The sequence below is a fragment of the Podarcis cretensis genome (assembly GCF_951804945.1).
Source record: "Podarcis cretensis genome assembly, chromosome: 12".
Classification (NCBI taxonomy): domain Eukaryota; kingdom Metazoa; phylum Chordata; class Lepidosauria; order Squamata; family Lacertidae; genus Podarcis; species Podarcis cretensis.
This window is the reverse complement of record NC_137181.1, coordinates 43,017,721-43,037,828: the sequence shown is the minus strand read 5'-3', so window position 1 is coordinate 43,037,828 and position 20,108 is coordinate 43,017,721. Positions and strand designations below refer to the sequence as shown.

Sequence of the window (20,108 nt, the reverse complement as noted above, 5' to 3'; positions counted from 1 at the left end):
GGAGGTATTAGCAATTTGATCCCCCCCCCCCCATGAAGGTGTTGCAAGGTAAAGCATTTCTATTGTGAAATTCCTGCTACAATATAAGTTAGTAGAAGGCCATTTTTAAATAAATACAAAGCATGCACAACTTAGTTTTGTGGAAGCACCTCAACAGAAAGACCATGAGTTTTGGCGCCTGACTGCTTTTCTTTTTAATTTAAAAAAAAAATCAAGGAAATGTAACATTTATTTATTTAGGCATTTAATTAGTGCTTAATATTTCAAAAATCTCTAAATGGTGTACAGTCAAACAAACAAACAAACAAACAAACAAACAAACAAACAAACAGAATATCATTAAAACACTAAAAAACCCAAACCCCTATAACCTAAAACCAGTAAACCAGCAATATAAAAGCAAATAAAACAAAAATTCAGAGAAAACATGTAAAAAAATTGTCCAGTCTTATGAGTTGGAGAAAGCTTGGGCAAAAACACAAATCTTCCCAAGACGTGTTAACATGGAGCTCTAAATCACATGCGGTTTGGCCCCAAGAATGTAATCCTTGAGCTTCCAACGTTTCCAATCATAAGTCCATTGATGTGCTAAAGTCAACTAGATGTCACAAAAGAATGACTCTATACTTCAGGAAGCCATTGCCTTGAGGGACTCAACTCATTCCAATACTGAAGGTTCCATGTGGGCGTTTCAGTGGTGTAATCACTCTCTCAAAATTTCACAAAGTACATGTTGTGGCTATAAATTCATAGATGTAGGTTATCACACAGACACAGATGGGCTCACATTAGCGATTGTCCATCTGAATTCGGGTGCAGAAATTTCAGAATCTCATCAGTAGGGCTTAAACAAATCTCGGTATTGAATTGGTTTTGTTCTGCTTTCTGCATATTGAATCCTAGGACTAGTTTGGAACAACTGTATGAGAGCTTTATGGAATACAGTGGTACCTCGGTTTATGAACTTAATCCACTTTGGAAGTCCGTTCTTAAACTGAGGCACGCTTTCCCCAGTGAGGCCTCCTGCAGCCTTCTACCATTTGGCTTCCATTCTTTAGACCAAGGTAAAGTTCACAAACCGGGACACTACTTCCGGTTATGCGGAGTTCATAAACCGAATAGTTCGTAAACAGGGCTGTTCATAAACCGAGGTACCACTGTATCAGATAGTGCTGGATATAAATGTGCTAGATCTTGGCTTATCCCAACCTACGTCACATGGTTTTTCTAAGATAGGAAAATCACAAGGAAGCAGCCCTGAGCTCCTTGGAAGGATGCTGAGGTACTGCTATGGCTAAGCCAAAACAGACCACCCAACATAAGAAGATAGGAAAAGGCCTGATGGATCAGGATCCAGAATCCTGTTCTTATAGTAGCCAACCAGATGCCTTTAAGCAAGACCTGGCCACAACAGTGGTCTCCCCACTTGTGATTCCCAGCATCTGATATTCAGAGGTGGAACATCAGAGGTGGAACACAGCCAACAATATCCTTATTCTCTGCAAATTTGTCTAATTCTGTTTTAAAGTTGGTGGCCATTACTACATTTTGTGGGAGAACATGGCATAGTTAAACTATGCACTGTGTGAAGCAGTACTTACTTTTGCTGAACCTGAATTCTGCAACATTCAGATTCGTTGGATGGCTCTGAGTTCTAGTATTATGGGGTGTGTGGGTGTGTTTCTATCCACTTCCTCCACATCATGCAAAACTGTATACACCTGTGTCATGTTGTTTAGTCGTTAGTCATGTCCGACTCTTCATGACCCCATGGACCAGAGCACGCCAGGCACTCCTGTCTTCCACTGCCTCCTGCAATTTGGTCAAACTCATGTTGGTAGCTTTGAGAACACTGTCCAACCATCTCATCCTCTGTCGTCCCCTTCTCCTTGTGCCCTGTGTCATGCCCCTCCTTAATTGCATTATTGATAAACTAAAAAGGCCCAAATGTTGCAACCTTTCTTCATAGGGGAAATGTTGCTACCATGACTGAGACTGAAAAGTTGGGGACTCTTTTCAGCAGTTTGGGTATGGGAGCCGAGATCAAGTACAAGCATACATTTACCATTGGTGCCATTCACGCTTCTCACTACAGTTCTACTCAAAAGACACCAGAGAGAGCGGGAAGCACTGCTTTTACCCTTAACTCAGATCTGGCTTCATGACAATGGCATGCACCAATTAGGAGCACAATTGTTTTTCCACCAGGTAGCGACGGCAGTGGAAAAGGTGAGGGGGAGCAATTGTGTGAAACCATTTTTATGACTTCCCCATATGACTCCCACTCGACCATCTCCGTCAAAGTTTTGGCTCAGCTGAGCTCTAAAATATTTTTACAAAAATGACAAATAACAACATAAATAAAGTTAACAGTGATGTATGCATGTGAGGCTGAGTTCAAACTACTGGTTCTCATATATAGAAAACCCCTGAGTTCTGAGTTTTAGGAAATAGCTGCTATGCCATCTAAATAATCTTTTCAAAAATTAAAGCTGGGTTTGAGGAAATTCAGAGACACAGTGTGTAATAAAAGAAATCTGAAGAACCTGCCAACTTATCGTAGCTTTGATGTTTTGGTGAGAAGCCTTGGAAGGTTGCCAGGTAGCCTCCTATCTGATGATATCCTCATAGGGTGCTGCTTTTTTCTGACAAAGAGGTAGAAAGAGATCTTGCTGAATGAATCACATGGTGCCATCTCATATCTTATGGGCGAGAGGTCTTGGGGACAAAAAGAAAGAAAATGATTGTAGAAAAGGTTGCGCAAAAATGTTTATTTAATGTTAAAAAACTACTCTTCTCTTCCTTCTAATTTCATAATGTGGAACTTATCATAGCAATCAAGCCAAGCAAAAATCGACTGTGCCTTATCCCTGTTACTAATAATGATGATGGTAAAGGTGGTGTTGGTCTAAATATTTTTAGAGTGAAGAAATATGGAAGGATGAATACCCCTGCAGACAAATCACAAGCAATGAAAACTGATTTTGATGAACAAAATGTATAGTGCTAGTCTATAAGATATCTCTAAGCAATGAGAGGTTTCTAGTGGGGAACTTAAATGAAATGCAAATTTTGGAAATGACTTTCAAGAACATGATAGTAAGAGATAACAGCCTTGAAAAGGATACTGGAAATAGCAAGTTGAATGCTGAAGAAACTAAGGGTGCATTTACAATGTGTGTTTGCAAATTTTCAACAATGAAGCAAAATATTTCTGTAGCTCTGTGAGGAGTAAATTCACTTTTAAACAGAGTTCTTATGATTTGATTCTGGCATTCATACATTAAGCATTACATAATGAAACAGGGGTAAAACTGTTGTTGTACTGAGAACAATAATTTATTTACTCTTGTACCCCAGTTTCATCTCTTAGGTGTACATTTTTTGGGGGGGATAAAAAAAAGGAAAAGTATATGGAGATCTTGAACCTCATTGCAAGACTTCCTTGCAAAAGATTCGTAAGACCCAGAATCTTATGAATTCATCTCATTTGATGATTTTCTGTTTCCATAATTCAGGAATATCTCAAGAATATGTCCTAAGCTAAAATCGTGACAATAACTTTTTTAAGAAAGCTTTCTATAAAGTCTTTAAAAAGTTTACCAAAGTCATAGTTCTCATCACTGAAAAACAACATTTCAAAGGCATCAAACCTTTAAGCCTTTAGTAACCAAGCATCAGGGATTCCGAATTACCCCTCTAGTCTTTCCAAATCAGTTCCATTATAAACAGCAGAAGCTGGCTGAGGAACATGCACAGGGCACCCATTAATCACCATCTGCTACATTTAGCAACAATCCACAATACTATATAAACCCATAAATTCACGACCAAGGAGCCATACACTTCTCTGAACATTTCTACACTTGTACCTGTATCTTCCTGAATGGTCTGTCTTAACACAAACTGAGGAGTTATCCTGATAGGATAAAAACAGTGCTTTTATGCTGTTGTTTTTGTTTTATTTTTTAAAATCCCTCACTGTAGAGAAAGTTAAAGGGCTCCTGTAGTTTTCTTAACCATGTATTTCAAAAACCCTAAAGAAATTTCAAAAACCCCTAAAGAAAATGAAAAGTGCTCCCAGCTTAATTGGGCTCCATCCACAAACAGGGTTGGATAAAGCCAGCCAATCATAAAATGATATATGAAGAATGTACTAGAAAAGAGCCAACGTTGGCAACTGTGGCCAGCAAGGAAGTTGCAGAGGTGGGCAAAATATTGGCCAGGTTACATAGAGGCGATTGGGTAAAAGGGTAATTTGTACTTGAAAACACAGGTGGTAAACTGAAAAAAATATTACAAGTTCTGTGAGTCACTATAAAAGTCCTAGGCCGTATTTTTCCCCAGGAAGCATTGTCTCACAAAATGGTTGCCACTTCTGCAGATGGCAACAGACATTTGTGTTCACAGAATTGTAAAGCTGGAAGGGACCACGAGGGTTATCTTGTCCGTGTCCTGCAATGCAGCAATCTTTTGCCCAACATGGGGCTTGAAGAACATTACATGATGGAAACACACTCTTCTGCAAACTAGCACACACATATACATGTTTTTGTGTGTAAATACATGCATGAATACAACCACAAACACTCATCCAGTTACAATATAGCTCTTACATGTATCTTCAGAATTCGAGGAGGCTTACTCGCAGGTAAGGAAGTACAGAAATGCAGCCTAAAATAACAACTCCGAGTTAAAACTGAACAAAGCTGCTACCTATAGCTCTATCCTGCTAAGGAAAACAATTGCATTTTGTGGAAACATATAATATAACATAAAAATAAAATTTGTGTGTGTGTATTAAAGGAGAAAACATTGTTATGTAATAACTCCATGACTGAAAAATGCAAACAGAGAAAGAACATTAAGGGATTGGGAAAAATCATTAAGAATGTTTTTACTTATTACATCCCTAGTTAAAGGTATCACTGCTAAAGTGATTAAGACAACTAAATTGGAATGTTTTGTTCTATTAAAGAACATCATCAGAAGTCACTTGAATGAAGATAATCTATGCAGGCGTGAGAGCAGATCATGTTGTTTAAAGGAACAATAAACCAAATGAGACGAATGCTCTAAAACAAAACAGGACCAGATAATATCTTCGAGACAGATATTCAGTGCTTTTTTCCTGGGGGTACGCATACTCCTAAACATTTTGTGAATCTAAGTCTGACCTCCTTGAGGGGCAGTATTTCAATATGACTAGGAAAATGAGAGTACCCCTAAACATTTTTAAAGAAAAAAAGCACTGAACATTGCATCTTTAAGAAGTGTGGCAATAGGAACATAGATAGTCACCATCTAAACACAATGTTGAACACTTCTGAAATTTTAAAGAAAAGCAGAAAGGCTAAACCACCAACAAGTACAATTAGGAATGCAATATTTCAAGCCACCATAATAGTCCCTGGCAAAACGTAACTTAGAAGGATGCAATTATAAGATTTGTAGCTATTGTCTAAGGCAGGAGATGACAAGAGAGACCATTGCTGCCTTGGCATACAAATCTCCACAGGAAGTATCTGGAACTGAACAGCTAGTAACAATCACAGCCATGCAATTAAATCCAATACCCTCTTAGGAAGCAAATTGCAAAACAAACAACCACAGAAGATATAATTTCAGAAAAGGGAATAATAAAAGAATGGTATGTGGTCCCCAATTACCAGTTAGAAAGCAGCTAATAGGAGAGGTAACACACATACAAACTGTATAGAGACCAGTTAAGAACACCAAAATGGAGGCTTGGGGAGAATGCATGCCCCCAATTCATTTATTTAATTTTTAAATAGATAATCCATTCTACTTTGGGGAGTGCTTTGCAGTATTATGAAAAACTGCAAAGCAAGTTTTTCATTTATACAAAATAAATAAACAAATCTTGAATCAGTTAACAAAGGATTTGTGCTTGACGTCTCAGCTTGGAACCCTTAGCTATTTGGAAGAAATTCAAAACTAACAATTCAGAACCTAAACTGATGCATTCTAGTAAATTCTCATTCATACACACCCACCCAGGCACACACCTCAGTTAATGATCAAAAGAGGAAAAATTCCAGAAGTGTATTGCACAGTACTGTGTGCTCATAGCAGGGAAAGCAGGGAAGTCCCTCCTTCCTGGGATACTGGTACATTTTTATGTTTGTTTAGTTTGTTTGTTAGGGGCGCAGGTGGTGCTGTGGGTTAAACCACAGAGCCTAGGACTTGCCGATCAGAAGGTCGGCGGTTCTAATCCCCGCGACAGGGTGAGCTCCTGTTGTTCGGTCCCTGCTCCTGCCAACCTAGCAGTTCGAAATCACGTCAAGTGCAAATAGATAAATAGGTACCGCTCCGGCGGGAAGGTGAACGGCGTTTCTGTGCGCTGCTCTGGTTCGCCAGAAACGGCTTAGTCATGCTGGCCACATGACCCGGAAGCTGTATGCCGGCTCCCTTGGCCAATAAAGCGAGATGAGCGCCGCAACCCCAGAGTCGGTCACGACTGGACCTAATGGTCAGGGGTCCCTTTACCTTTACCTAGTTTGTTTGTGCATAATAAAAATGCAAATACATACACACACAAGAAAAGAAGTGAAACAGACATGCGCTGAAGCAGGGCTGCTGCCTTGCCCCTGAGACTGAGGGGGCTGGGGTCCAGCGAACTTGGCATGCACCTATGACATCAGCACACCGCGTGGCATGCGTGTGTGGCCACCACAAAACTTTGTGGGCCCTTTCACTGTAAATATTGGGAGTGCCTATACTTGGTGGCTATGCACTGAAGCAAAGCCAAGGAAGTGCTATCCTGAAGCTTAATGGTATAGTGCAGGGGCCAGCAAACTTTTTCAGCAGGGGGCCGGTCCCCTGTCCTTCAGACCTTGTGGGGGCCGGACTATATTTTGAAAAATATATATGAATGAATTCCTATGCCCCACAAATAACCCAGAGGTGCACTTAAAATAAAACCACACATTCTACTCATGTAAAAACACACTAATTCCTGGACCATCCGCGGACCGGATTTAGAAGGCGATTGGGCTGGATCTGGCCCCCAGGCCTTAATTTACCTACCCATGGTATAGTAGAACCTCGGTTTTTTAACTTAATCCATTCCAGTAGACCGTTCGGCTTCCGAAAAGTTCAAAAACCAAGGATCAATGGGTTGGCTGCAAAGTCAATGGGGGAAAGGGAAATGAAAAACGAGAATCGGAAGCTGTTTGGCTCCCAAAAATCGTTTGAAAACCGGAGCAGTTACTTCCTGGTTTTGGGCGTTCAGGAGCCAAAACATTCCAAAACGGAGGCGTGAGGGAACCAAGGTTTGACTGTAGCATTTTTGTATCTTGCTGAAGAGCCAACCAGCAGAAGATGAGGAAAGCAGCCAAGATTTAATTCCTTCTGTTATAGAATGGGAGTTATCCCCTTCACTTTTGCCATTCTTTGGTGATAAGTTTTACCAACATGCTACCGCATGAACTGCTTGTAGCTCATATTTCATCATGGTCCTTTAAGAATATCAAGAGGTGGTGGCCTTGCTGGTGGCTCGGGGCCACTGGTGCTCTGGCGCAATAAACTGTGGTGCAGAAACAAAGCTATACAGAGCTATACTTGTGGATGCTTTTTGCCTGGAACTGCGATTGTTCAATGGGGAAAGAGGCATAAGACTATGGAATACTTGGCCTCACAAAGTCTTAATACTTAGGCTTTGCTCACTCCAAATTGTGGAATACAGCTGAACCACACATAGTAGTAGCAGTAGTAGTAGTAGTAATAATAATTTATTATTTCTACCCTGCCCATCTGGCTGAGTTTCCCCAACTATTCTGGGTGGCTTCCAACAAAAGATTAAAAATACAGTGGTACCTTGGGTTAAGTACTTAATTCGTTCTGGAGGTCCGTACTTAACCTGAAGCTGTTCTTAACCTGAGGTACCACTTTAGCTAATGGGGCCTCCTGCTGCTGCCGTGTCGCCGGAGCACAATTTCTGTTCTCATCCTGAAGCAAAGTTCTTAACCTGAAGCACTATTTCTGGGTTAGTGGAGTTTGTAACCTGAAGCGTATGTAACCTGAAGCGTATGTAACCTGAGGTACCACTGTACATTAAAACATCAGTAATTAAAAACTTCCCTAAACAGGGCTGCCTTCAGATAGCTTCTAAATGTCAGATAGTTGTTTATTTCTTTGACATCTGATGGGAGGGCATTCCACAGGGTGGGCACCACTACCGAGAAGGCCCCCTGCCTGGTGACTGAATGGTCCTTTGTCGCCATGCGTGGTCCTCTAAGACACAGTGTGGGAGTTCACAAATTGCAATGTTCATCAGACTGGCTCTTGGGACATTTGCATGGTTAATTTTGTATCATCAAAGGAATCCCTGCTTTTCTCCCACTGTGGTCCACAGTTCAGCCTAAGCTTCTTTTTAAACACTACTGATATGTATGCATATAATATATTTAACATTCTATATTTAAAGAAACAAAAATCTAAGATGGAACCTCTGTACAAAGCAAGATGAACCACTGTATCAAGTGCATATTAAGTATTTTATTGTTACCAATGGAAAAAACCAACTATGTTTACTGAGTTGTTATTTGGCTACCATTTACAAGGGAGAAATAATTAGAATTGTAATGGTCTGTGAGCACACATATAAGTGTAATAAAAGGGCTCTATTTCATGTACAACAAGAGCACTAGAGGCTATTTAATGGTTGGCATAATTTGGGAAAGCTGAATCCATGTAATCAGGTTCATCAAAAGCTGAATTTCCAACTTCACTGCCAGATACCCAGCTTTTTAATTGCTATCAAGGTGCCAATTCCACTTCCTAAACTTGTAAATTTTGTTTCCGATAACATTACACCAAAGGCACAACTTAAAAAATAAAAATGCAGATAATCATTAAGGCAAATGGCTAATCAAACATACACCCACCCACCTCTAAAGGTATAAAAAAAAACTCTTCAGGAGATGCCTGAAGGTGGAAAGCGAAGAATCCTGCTGAATTATTATTTATTTTGTATTTCTTAGTCGCTTTATCTCGCCCAGGGCAACTCAAAGCAACTTACAACCAACCAACAAGACAACGCACTTCCCCCACAGATACATCAAAACCAGGAGGAAAAAGAAATACATTAAAAACATCCCACCTACTTCTAAAAGGCCACAGATAGTTAAAGGCCTGGTGTGGCGTTTGTCCATTCCTTGTGATTATGTTCGTACAGGGGGGTGGAAATGGTTAATGTAGATTGACCAATGAGAAAGCTCAGAGGCAGAGCCTACCTGGTTTTGAGGCTCAGCCCAGGGTTTTAAACCATGGAGAGATAGAGGAGTGAGAGTCAGACAGAGGCAGTGAAAGTCGAACACAGTGGTTGTGACAGAGTGAGAGACAGGGATAGAACTGAGAGAGAAGAGTGTGACAGTGTGAGATAGCACCACATCTAGTTAAGGACGCACATTTGAGAAACCGTTCTGAACATATTTAAAACTTGTTTGTTCTTCAATAAACTTTAATCTTCGTTGTTGACTTTACAACCTGACTGAAACTCAGTATTTCACCTGGTTGGTGGCAGCGGAAGGATAAAGCAGTGGTGTACAGGTCAATAGTCTGTGAAACGACCAGGGGCTCTGTACGAACGCCACACCTGGTTATAGAGGAAGGTTTTTGCTTAGCACCTAAAGATATATAACGATGGCGCCAGGTGAGCCTCCCTGGGGGAAAGCATTCCATAAATGGGGAGCCACCATGGAAAAGTCCCCGTTCTTGTGTTGCCACCCTCTTGTGGAGGGGGAACCCAAAGAAGGGCCTCCGATGAAGACTGTAGTGTTCAAATCTCCAAAGGAGGAGTGTTCCATGCTCTGGCAACTAGTGCTGGGCGATGTATTGATACATCGTCAAAAAGCAGTTTGAATAATTTTCGACATGGCGATAGATCGTAAATCACGATGTGCATGTGTGCAATGCAAAAAATTGTGATGTGGGAAAACTGTGAAACCACTCATCACTCACTCCGAATCTGACCGGACACAGGTTAGAGCTCAACGTCGAGCCTACCAAGCGGCGATAGTGACGGCGAAGAAGACTTTCTTCGCCGCCTCTATTGCATCTGCAGAAAATAGTAGCAGGAGACTCTTTCAGGTGGTTCGTAATTTAACGGAACCACCTTTACCACCGGGGCCTTGTAAAGACCCCAAGATCTCCTGCAACGATTTTGCAAAGTTTTTTGCAGATAAAATCACTCATATTCGGAAGGAGCTAGACACCACCGTGGGAGCAGTGCCGGGGCGGGAGAGTGCTGGAGCTCTGTCTGGTCAAGTTGCATGAAATCAATTTCAATCCGTTACCCCCGAGGATGTGGACAGGCTGCTTGCATGCGTGAAACCAACCACCTGTCTCCTGGATCTTTGCCCATCCTGGCTAATAAAAGCAAGCCGGGAAGGGCTGGGCGATGGGCTCTGCGGGGTGGTGAATGCTTCCCTCTGTGAGGGAACATTCCCAGATCCGCTGAAAGAGGCGGTCATTAAACCGCTTCTTAAAAAAACATCTTTAGACCCGGCCAGTATGGCCAACTATCACCCAGTCTCAAATCTTCCTTTCTTGGGCAAGGTGATTGAGCGCGTGGTTGCTGAACAACTCCAGGCACGCCTGGAGGATGCGGACCATTTGGATCCCTTCCAATCGGGATTCAGGCCTCATCATGGGACTGAAACTGCCTTGGTCGCGCTGGTTGATGATCTCCGGCGAGCTAGGGACAAAGGTGAGAGTTGTTTCCTAGTTCTGCTGGATCTCTCAGCGGCCTTTGATACAATCGACCATAACAATCTTCTGGACCGTCTAGAGGGGCTGGGAGCTGGGGGCACTGTTATACAGTGGTTCCGCTCCTTCCTCCTGGGCCGTGTTCAGAAAGTGGTGGTGGGGGATGAGTGTTCAGACCCCTGGGCCCTCACTTGTGGAGTGCCTCAGGGTTCTGTCCTCTCCCCCATGCTTTTTAACATTTATATGAAGCCGCTGGGAGAGATCATCAGGGGGTTTGGACTGGGTGTCCATCAATATGCAGATGATACCCAGCTCTACCTCTCTTTCAAATCAGAACCAGTGAAGGCGGTGAAGGTCCTGTGTGAGTGCCTGGAGGCGGTTGGAGGATGGATGGCGGCTAATGGATTGAGATTGAATCCTGACAAGACAGAAGTACTGTTTTTGGGGGACAGGGGGCGGGCTGGTGTGGAGGACTCCCTGGTCCTGAATAGGGTAACTGTGCCCCTGAAGGACCAGGTGCGCAGCCTGGGAGTCATTTTGGACTCACAGCTGTCCATGGAGGCGCAGGTCAATTCTGTATCCAGGGCAGCTGTCTACCAACTCCACCTGGTACGCAGGCTGAGACCCTACCTGCCCGCGGACTGTCTCGCCAGAGTGGTGCATGCTCTAGTTATCTCCCGCTTGGACTACTGCAATGCGCTCTACGTGGGGCTACCTTTGAAGGTGACTCGGAAACTACAACTAATCCAGAATGCGGCAGCTAGACTGGTGACTGGGGGCGGCCGCCGAGACCACATAACACCGGTCTTGAAAGACCTACATTGGCTCCCAGTAAGTTTCCGAGCACAATTCAAAGTGCTGGTGTTGACCTTTAAAGCCCTAAACGGCCTCGGCCCAGTATACCTGAAGGAGCGTCTCCACCCCCATCGTTCTGCCCGGACGCTGAGGTCCAGCGCCGAGGGCCTTCTGGTGGTTCCTTCATTGCGAGAAGCAAAGCTACAGGGAACCAGGCAGAGGGCCTTCTTGGTCGTGGCGCCTGCCCTGTGGAACGCCCTCCCATCAGATGTCAAAGCGATAAATAACTACCTGACATTCAGAAGACATCTTAAGGCAGCCCTGTTCAGGGAAGTTTTTAATCTGTGATATTTTAGTGTATTTTTGGTTTTTATGGAAGCCGCCCAGAGTGGCTGGGGAGGCCCAGCCAGATGGGCGGGGTATAAATAATAAATTATTATTATTATTATTATTATTATTATTATTATTATTACTTCTCTCATGACACCTCCCACCCTTGTTGCTCTGTACTATAAAATAACAGTTCTCTTAATATATTAAAGGTAAGTAGAAACTTATCAGTTTTATATACTAACAGTCGCCAGGACATTGCCCCGTTTGCCTCTATGCAGTTACATCCTTATTTCAGACTTTGTGATATATCGGTACAGTGGTACCTTGGTTGCTGAACGGCTTAGCTCCCAAACAAATAGACTCCGAAACGCCGCAAATCCAGGAGTGAGTGTTCTGGTTTGCAAATGTTCTTTGGAAGCCAAATGTCTGATGCGGCTTCTGATTGAGTGCGGGCAGCTCCTGCAGCCAATCGGAAACCGCACCTTGGTTTTCAAACGGTTCCGGGAGCCAAAGGGACTCCTGGAATGGATTAAGTTTGACAACCAAGGTACCACTGTATATTGCAATGTTCAGCTGGTTCGGCATCATGACATCACTCAGCCCTACTGGCAACACTAAATGTTTGACTCCTGGTTGAGGCCAGTCTGGCTTCTGTGACGCAAAAGGACAACTAAGATAGTGCAATGCATAGAAAACTAGAACTTTAACAAGAAGGGTTCACGCTTCCCTCCTTCTTCATATGCTGTGCAAAGGGATGTTAGTGTCTTGCTAGCTTGCTAGTGTCTCAGTTCTGAGTGGCACCTGGCAACGCGCAGAGTGCCATCAATCCCTAATGAATGACCAAAACACCTTGAAGGACAGAACACTAATGGGATAGGAGAACATAATTTTTAAAAGTGAACAGCAGATTAGGCAGAAAGAAAGAAGTTCAAAAGATCACCGATTCAATGAATAATAAGAGATGTCATCATTGAACAGTAAGCCTCACCTTCAAATTATGTAATACCACTGTTATCTAATAAAATAGCCCCTGGTACCCCTGGTATCAGGAGTTACATTTAGAAAGGAGAATCTGCCGGGTTGTCTTCTGTAAATTCTTCTTTACTTACGACGGTTTTTCCTAGCGTCTGAAAGGGCTAATGGCTGGATAGAGTTAAGGACCTCACACTATGAACCATTGACTCTTAACAATTATGGAATTATCAAATGCTAAGGAGAGCCACATGAACATTTATAGCCATAATTATGCTATGATTTCACAGTCATTGAATGCATTGCTCCTTATTCCAGATTAAAGACTTACTTAATTATACTCTGTGTGTAAGTGAATCAGCACTCTCCAATTGATGGGTGCACGACATGCTAAAAATGAATTTAACTCTGCTTTCCCACCTCTCGAGTCAAAATTATTGAGTAAATATTACTTCATTGTTTGACTGTGCAAGTGCCCCCAACCCTCGCATTCTAAAGAATTGGAACGAGGCAGGAAGTAGCCTCTTTCCTTCAACATGTTTTGTCCTTCAAAGTGCCAATTAAATAAAAATAAGTAGATTTAAGTGAAAGCCTGATTTTCATATAAGAAACAGCCATTAAAAATAATGAACAGCCATAAAGGTAAGCATTTCAGATCACAAAAGGACTTTTTGAAAATTAATTGCTATTCAGTTTCTAAAAGTTCAGAATTTCTGCCATTCAATTTCTTTGCCTCCCTTTTCTTCTTCTTCTTCTATCCTGTCCTTCCCTTACACACTTAGAAACAGAATTAAAGATAAATATACCATGGCCGTGACCTCACCCTGAATTCAAGAAATGTGGGTTCTGAATGTTGAATATAATGATCTCTAGACTCTCTGTTCAGACTTTATTTTCATGGCATATTCCTAACACACATTAAGAAGAACAGGAATCATCATGCCCACTGCCCTCTCCTTTTGTATTTCCTTGGCCTCACTGCCAGTGTAAAGGTATTTTGAGCCCCAAGGTGTCATGGACTTTGAAGATGCTTGTCCCACATGCTCCACCTCAAACTAAGCTGAGGAAGGTCTAGGTCTAGGAGGAACCCCCACAAAGCCTCAGAAGAAGTGGGTCTATCCAGGGCCGTCTTTAGCATATGCACCGCTGGGTTGCAAAGATCCGCCCAGTGCCCCCAAATTTAGTTTAGCCGCCCCCAGATTTTTTTAGTTGCTGAGGTTTTTGGGGAGGGGGGAAGCCAAAGTTGTTGACCATTTTGGGAGGAGGAAGATCGCTCACCTGTAACAACGACGCAGCGGAAACAACTCCTGTTGTTTCCTGACTCGTCGGGAATATTTGACGCTATGGAGTAACAGAGTGACGGAGGAGGGGCGCGGGGACTTTCAATCCATTGTTTTTCACTGCCATTGATTGAGAGGGACTGGTATACAGTAGGTATACATCTGGCACCCCCCAGAATACATTTGGTGCCCCCCAGAATTTGGCGCTCGGGTGCACCACACCCCTTGCACCCCCGGGTAAAGACGGCCCTGGGTCTATGCCACTGGTCTACAACATGTGGTTGATGATTTTGAGGAAATTTTGGTGCTTCATCAAGTTTCTGGAACTTTCCTCTTGGTGTCCATGAAAACACCAGAGCCTTGGCCACTGTCTCCGTTTCCCAGTGGTCTGAGAGACCATCGGGGAGCAAAATACTGAAGTGCACAGGCACACACACCAAACTGAAATTGTGCAGGGACACTTCTGGCATCAGTCAGGAGTTCTTTGACCATCAGCCAGCACTTGAGAAGGGGAAGCAACTGGACTGGGTACCAACTGTTTTCAGTTAAGGCAGGAGGCACTATTCCAGGAAGTTGAATGCTTTCTATGGTGCCGGCCACCAAGTTCTGCTTGAGAAAGTACCAGGCAAAGTTGGGATTTAAGTTTATTGTGGCACATGTGCCTGAATTATGCTCTTGCCAGTACCATTCTAATGTTTGAAAATGTCCTGAAATGCTATTGACTGTGGATGAAAAAATATTTTTATTTAAGGAGCTTATTCCAGTGTTTACATACCAGCACGTAAGCAGAAGAAACCTAATATTTTGCTAAACTGCCCACTGCATTGTACAGTTTCTTCCTGTTTAGACAATAGCTTTCTCCTGCATAACGTAAATGAATAAGGCTAGCTGACATGTGCAAGGGTTTAAAGGGTTCAGGAAATCTCTTTTCTATACCCTATTCAGTGGGCAGCATATAGACTAGGAGTGCTTGAAGAATTTGATCTTTGACAATTCCAACAGAAACAAATCTGATTCTAGCCTTCTGGACTAATGAACAATTAGTGCTTGGCTCTTCACGAGCTTTCACAGTTTCTAAACATTGTGATGTATTTCTCTGCTAAAGAAACACATCAAAATATGTTTAGAGATGTGTATTTTGAGAGAAGATGCATTTAAACATAAGGGTTATTTAAAATGTGCATTTTTAAAAAATCTGATTAATGGTGAAACAGAACAAGTTCAGTGAGTGAATGTATGCAAACCTGACATGGACTGATTTACCATTCCCTAGTGCAGCCCCATCACTTTGTCAGAAAACAGAGAATTTCAGGCTTTTGCTTTCTCATTCCTAGCCTGCATTTTTTTATAGAGAAAGGCAGATAAGCAAGGGCACCCAATTTTCTATGCTTTTCATCATCTAGTACAGTGCCAGCTCATTTCTTGCAATTAACAATTCCAGATGATGTTTGCCACAAGCAGAAGTTTCAATTTTGCACACCACTGCTCACCTCATATCAAGGAAGACAGAGGATATATTTTTAAAAACACAGCTTTACTCATTGCTAAACCATGTAATTTCTACCCCTGACTTGGCTCTGCAGTTCACTTTCATGATCAGGAGTCTTCTGGGAAATGATTTATAATGAGATTTTAAAAATGTGAGGCCTCTCTCCAGGTAGAAAAGAAAAGCTTAGGAGCAATGGGGTTGGTGTTAAGAGTGAAGTAACCAGGAAGGGACGCGGGTGGCGCTGTGGGTTAAACCACAGAGCCTAGGACTTGCCGATCAGAAGGTTCGAATTCCCGCGATGGGGTCAGCTCCTGTTTTTTGGTCCCTGCTCCTGCCAACCTAGCAGTTCGAAACCACGTCAAAGTGCAAGTAGATAAATAGGTACTGCTCCGGCGGGAAGGTAAACGACGTTTCCGTGTGCTGCTCTGGTTTTCCAGAAGCGGCTTAGTCACGCTGGCCACATGACCCAGAAGCTGTACGCCGGCTCCCTTGGCCAATAAAGCGAGATGAGCGCCGCAACCCCAGAGTTGGCCATGACTGGACCTAGTGGTCAGGGTTCCCTTTACCTTTACCTTTAACCAGGAAGCAGACAGGCAGAAGAGGAAGGATGATTATACTATGGAATAAGCTGGTATATTTTGGGGTGCTGTTGCTGCAAGCCCCTCCATAAGTAAGCTCAGGTTGTATATATGTAAATAAACCACATTATTATTATTATTATTAATTTGCATACCACCCTTCACCCACAGATCTCAGGGTGGTTCACAACATAAACATACAATAAAAACAAAAAACAAAATACATAATAAAAGAACACTAAATAAAAACAAAGACACTGTAGCCTCTGTGGTGCCTAGTTTTCCAAAGGAACGCAAACCCTGGAATCTCGCTACTGCTCTGCAGATTGAGGATGGCATGTAACAATGTTATAGCACCTATTTTATTTGTCTCAATTGCAAATTTTGTTTCCAACTTATTAGATACAGAGGCTTTAATTCTTTTATGTTAGTACTGTCCACATTTGCCTGGTTTTTGGGGGGAAAATTGCATGTGAAAATAAATAAAACCTTTTGCAACTAAAAAAGGAAAAACACAAAAACTAGTTAGTCCATTTGCAGCAGGCCAGAGAGAGAGAGAAGTTTGTATCACTATCAGAATCATCTACATGTTGTTATTTGGCAGCTAACATAGAAGACAACGACAATAAGGGTAAAAAGCAGTACTATTGTGGGTTTTTCAGGGGGTATTCAGGGGCATGCAGCACTGGCGCTTCTTTTGTTGTTGTTAAAAGGTGTCGTACTTACTGTAACAATTTCACTGTGAGTACCAGCACCTATTTTTCTAGGAAAAATGCACTGGTAAAAATCTATGCACTTTTATCTGGGAATAAACTCCACTGAACTCAGCTGGCTTCCATGCACAGGATTGTGTTGTAAGGTAGGGGTTTTTTTGTGATACTGCTTTCTTATGTGCATGAAGATTCCAACCAGGCTTTTAGCGGCAAACAGATTCCCTGGCTATGCTTTAATGATTGTCTGCGCATAAGATTAATGCTTTCAGCAAGACAGGAGACGTGACGTAATGTGTACATTTTCACAGCTCTACGCAAAGGATGGGCCACGGCTAAGAGATGAAGCTCAGTCTATATTGGGCAGGGGGCAGAGAGTACCGATTCTCTGTTGTTACATCATATCAGCAAATTCACTGTATATTCACATACCACCAACAATCAAATCTTTCAAAAATGAAGTTTAAAGTCTAGTTTTAATAGCCTGCATTGATGAAAACAAGAGAGTTTAAAAAGCCCATACCAGAAAATAATTCCCCCCTTTTCTTTTTCTTCCCTGGGTCTCTTCAAAGCTACCTCATGGTTTCTCTAAAATCAGCTGATGGGAGTAGTAACACCAAACATCAGGTTGGTAAAAGGCTGCTTTAAATACAGTTGTAGCTTGGATCCTGAATGCCTTGCAAGTCAAACGATTTGGCTCCCAAACGCCGCAAACCCAGAAGTGATTGTTCCAGCTTGCAAACCTTCTTTAGAACCTGAACGTCCAAAGCGGCTTCCGCGGGATCTGATTGGCTGCAGGAGCTTCCTGCAACCAATCGGAAGCCGTACCTTGGTTTCAGAACGTTCTGGAAGTCGAACGGACTTCCGGAACAGATTCCGTTCAACTTCCAAGGTACCACTGTACTGCACAATTTATAGATCTATGCATACAGCACACAGGGGGAAATGTCAGAGGTCTTTGGAAATGGACTGCTTGGGGTGAAGAAAGGGAATTCCACCTGTATTGAACTACAAGGCAAAGCCTAACAACGGATGCAGCAAGTCACATAAACAGCCCATAGTTGTGTGACATAGGTAAAAGGTAAAGGACCCCTGGACGGTTAACTCCCATCAAAGGCAACTATGGGGTTGCGGTGCTCATCTCGCTTTCAGGCAGAGGGAGCCGGCATTTGTCCACAGACAGCTTTTCAGGTCATGTGATCAGCATGACTAAACCGCTTCTGGCACAATGGAACACTGTGACGGAAGCCAGAGTGCACGAAATGCCATTTACCTTCCTGCCGGAGCGGTACCTATTTATCTACTTGCACTGGCATGCTTTCGAACTGCTAGGTTGGCAGGAGCTGGGACAGAGCTCATCCCGTTGTGGGGATTAGAACCGCCAACCTTCTGATCAGCAAGTCTAAACCACTGAGCCACCTGCGTCCCTTTTACATAGGGGAACATGCATAAACAAGGAAGCCTCGGGAAGTAATAAGGCAGAGCGCAACATTTCAGCCCCTGCTAGCCTGCCCTAATTAACACATGTTTTATACAGTGAGACTGTTTGGAAAGAATAATAAACGAGCTGCACATACCAGGAACTCAAAACAGGAAACACCAAAGAAAGCATCAGGGTAATTAGCCCGAGGAAGATCTGTTGATAATAAGGTCAGCGAGGTGGAAAAGACGTAAACAACAAAGGGATATATTCAGCAAGGAACACATTAGTACATAGTACCTACAAAATGTTAATTCGCCGCGGCAGCACAAATCGTTTAGGAAAGATGCTTCCACCAGCCACCTGAGGATCTCCTGCCAAGAGGGAATTCAGGCGAACGTAAGAGGGGGAAAATGAATCAGAGGCCACTGTTGAAAAGAATGGCTAAAACGGAATGGCATTGGCATTGCGACATCTGAATTATCGCAACTTGGGGGCCTTATTACTTTGCAGGTAGCTTAGGTGGTGCATGTTCCAAGGAACTCTGCAACCCTACCCTAGGTATGCTTCCTTGGAAGCTAACAGGGTTGAGTAGGATTTAAAGGTAAAGGGACCCCTAACTGTTAAGTCCAGTCACGGATTACTCTGGGGTTGTGGCACTCATCTCGCTTTATTGGCCGAGGAAGCCAGCGTACAGCTTCCGGGTCATGTGGCCAGCATGACTAAGCCACTTCTGGCAAACCAGAGCAGCGCATGGAAACACCGTTTACCTTCCCGCCAGAGCAGTACCTATTTATCTACTTGCACTGGTGTGCTTTCGAACTGCTAGGTTGGCAGGAGCAGGGACCGGCAAGTCCTAGGCTCTGTGGTTTAACCCACAGCGCCACCCGCATCCTTCTAAGTAAATGTGCAAACAATCAGGGTTCATAAAAAGGAAGAGGGAGCCGAGTTGGTCCACAAGGGAAAAAAAACCAACTCCAACTTTGCGTATTACCTTTATTTGGGAGGATCAAATGAAGTCACAGAAATGTGGCAAACTTGTCACAATATTGAAAGCTTCTTGCATTGTTGTCGGCCCTAATAAAGATATTCCTCAAATGTGAATATCGGTTGCTATCCCTAGCCATTTTGTAAACCTGGGAGCCTGCAGTAGTTTACAGTGCATTTGTGGTTTGTTTGACACTCTCGGTGCAACTGCTGTTTGGTTTATATGTCAACATTTACATGGGGGAAAATGGTCTGTTTCTTCAGCGCCACCAGTTGGAAGTAGGGCCGGGCGATGTATCAATACACCATCCAAAATCGGTTTGAAGTCCATGCCATGGTAATGGATTCATAACGTTCGACAGGGCTATATATTGCAAATTGCGATGTGTGTGTGCTATGTAAAAAATCATGATGTGGGGAAAACAGTGAAGCTATTTGTCACTCGTCTATGATTCCTGGAGCCCCTGTTGCTCTATACTACAGTATAAAATAACAGTTGTAACAACACGTTAAACATTAAGTAAAAATGTATCAGTTTTAGACCCGCCAAGTAGCAGCAGTTGCCAGGACATTATCCCATTTGCCTCTACATAGTTACAACCTTATTTCAGACGACATAATATATTGGTATATTTCTGGTGATATATCAGTTGAGAAACTGAGAAACAGTTTCTATCCAAATGCAATTTTGGTTTTAAACACAGTGTAAGGTAGTCTCTATGGGAGTGTATTGTATTTAATTATGGGGTATCAGTGTTTTTAGGGGGTTAACCAGGCTGGGATAGCAGGCTTGTTGGTTTTTGAATGTCTGAT

The 20,108-nt window shown here is 42.8% G+C and overlaps 1 protein-coding gene across 5 annotated transcripts in view; it reads right to left on the bottom strand.

Annotated features, from left to right (window-relative positions):
- The window catches only part of LRRC3B (leucine rich repeat containing 3B), a 67,468-nt gene that overhangs the window by 2,783 nt on the left and 44,577 nt on the right, over positions 1-20,108 (bottom strand). For 2 of the 5 annotated variants that reach the window (XM_079947438.1, XM_079947437.1), the window contains exon 2: positions 2,547-2,718. The exons of 2 other annotated variants lie outside the window; for them this stretch is intronic. The gene's annotated coding sequence lies outside the window, so the exon portion shown is untranslated. The remainder of the gene's footprint in view (positions 1-2,546; positions 2,719-20,108) is intronic. One more of the 5 variants, XM_079947439.1, reaches the window with a different exon arrangement.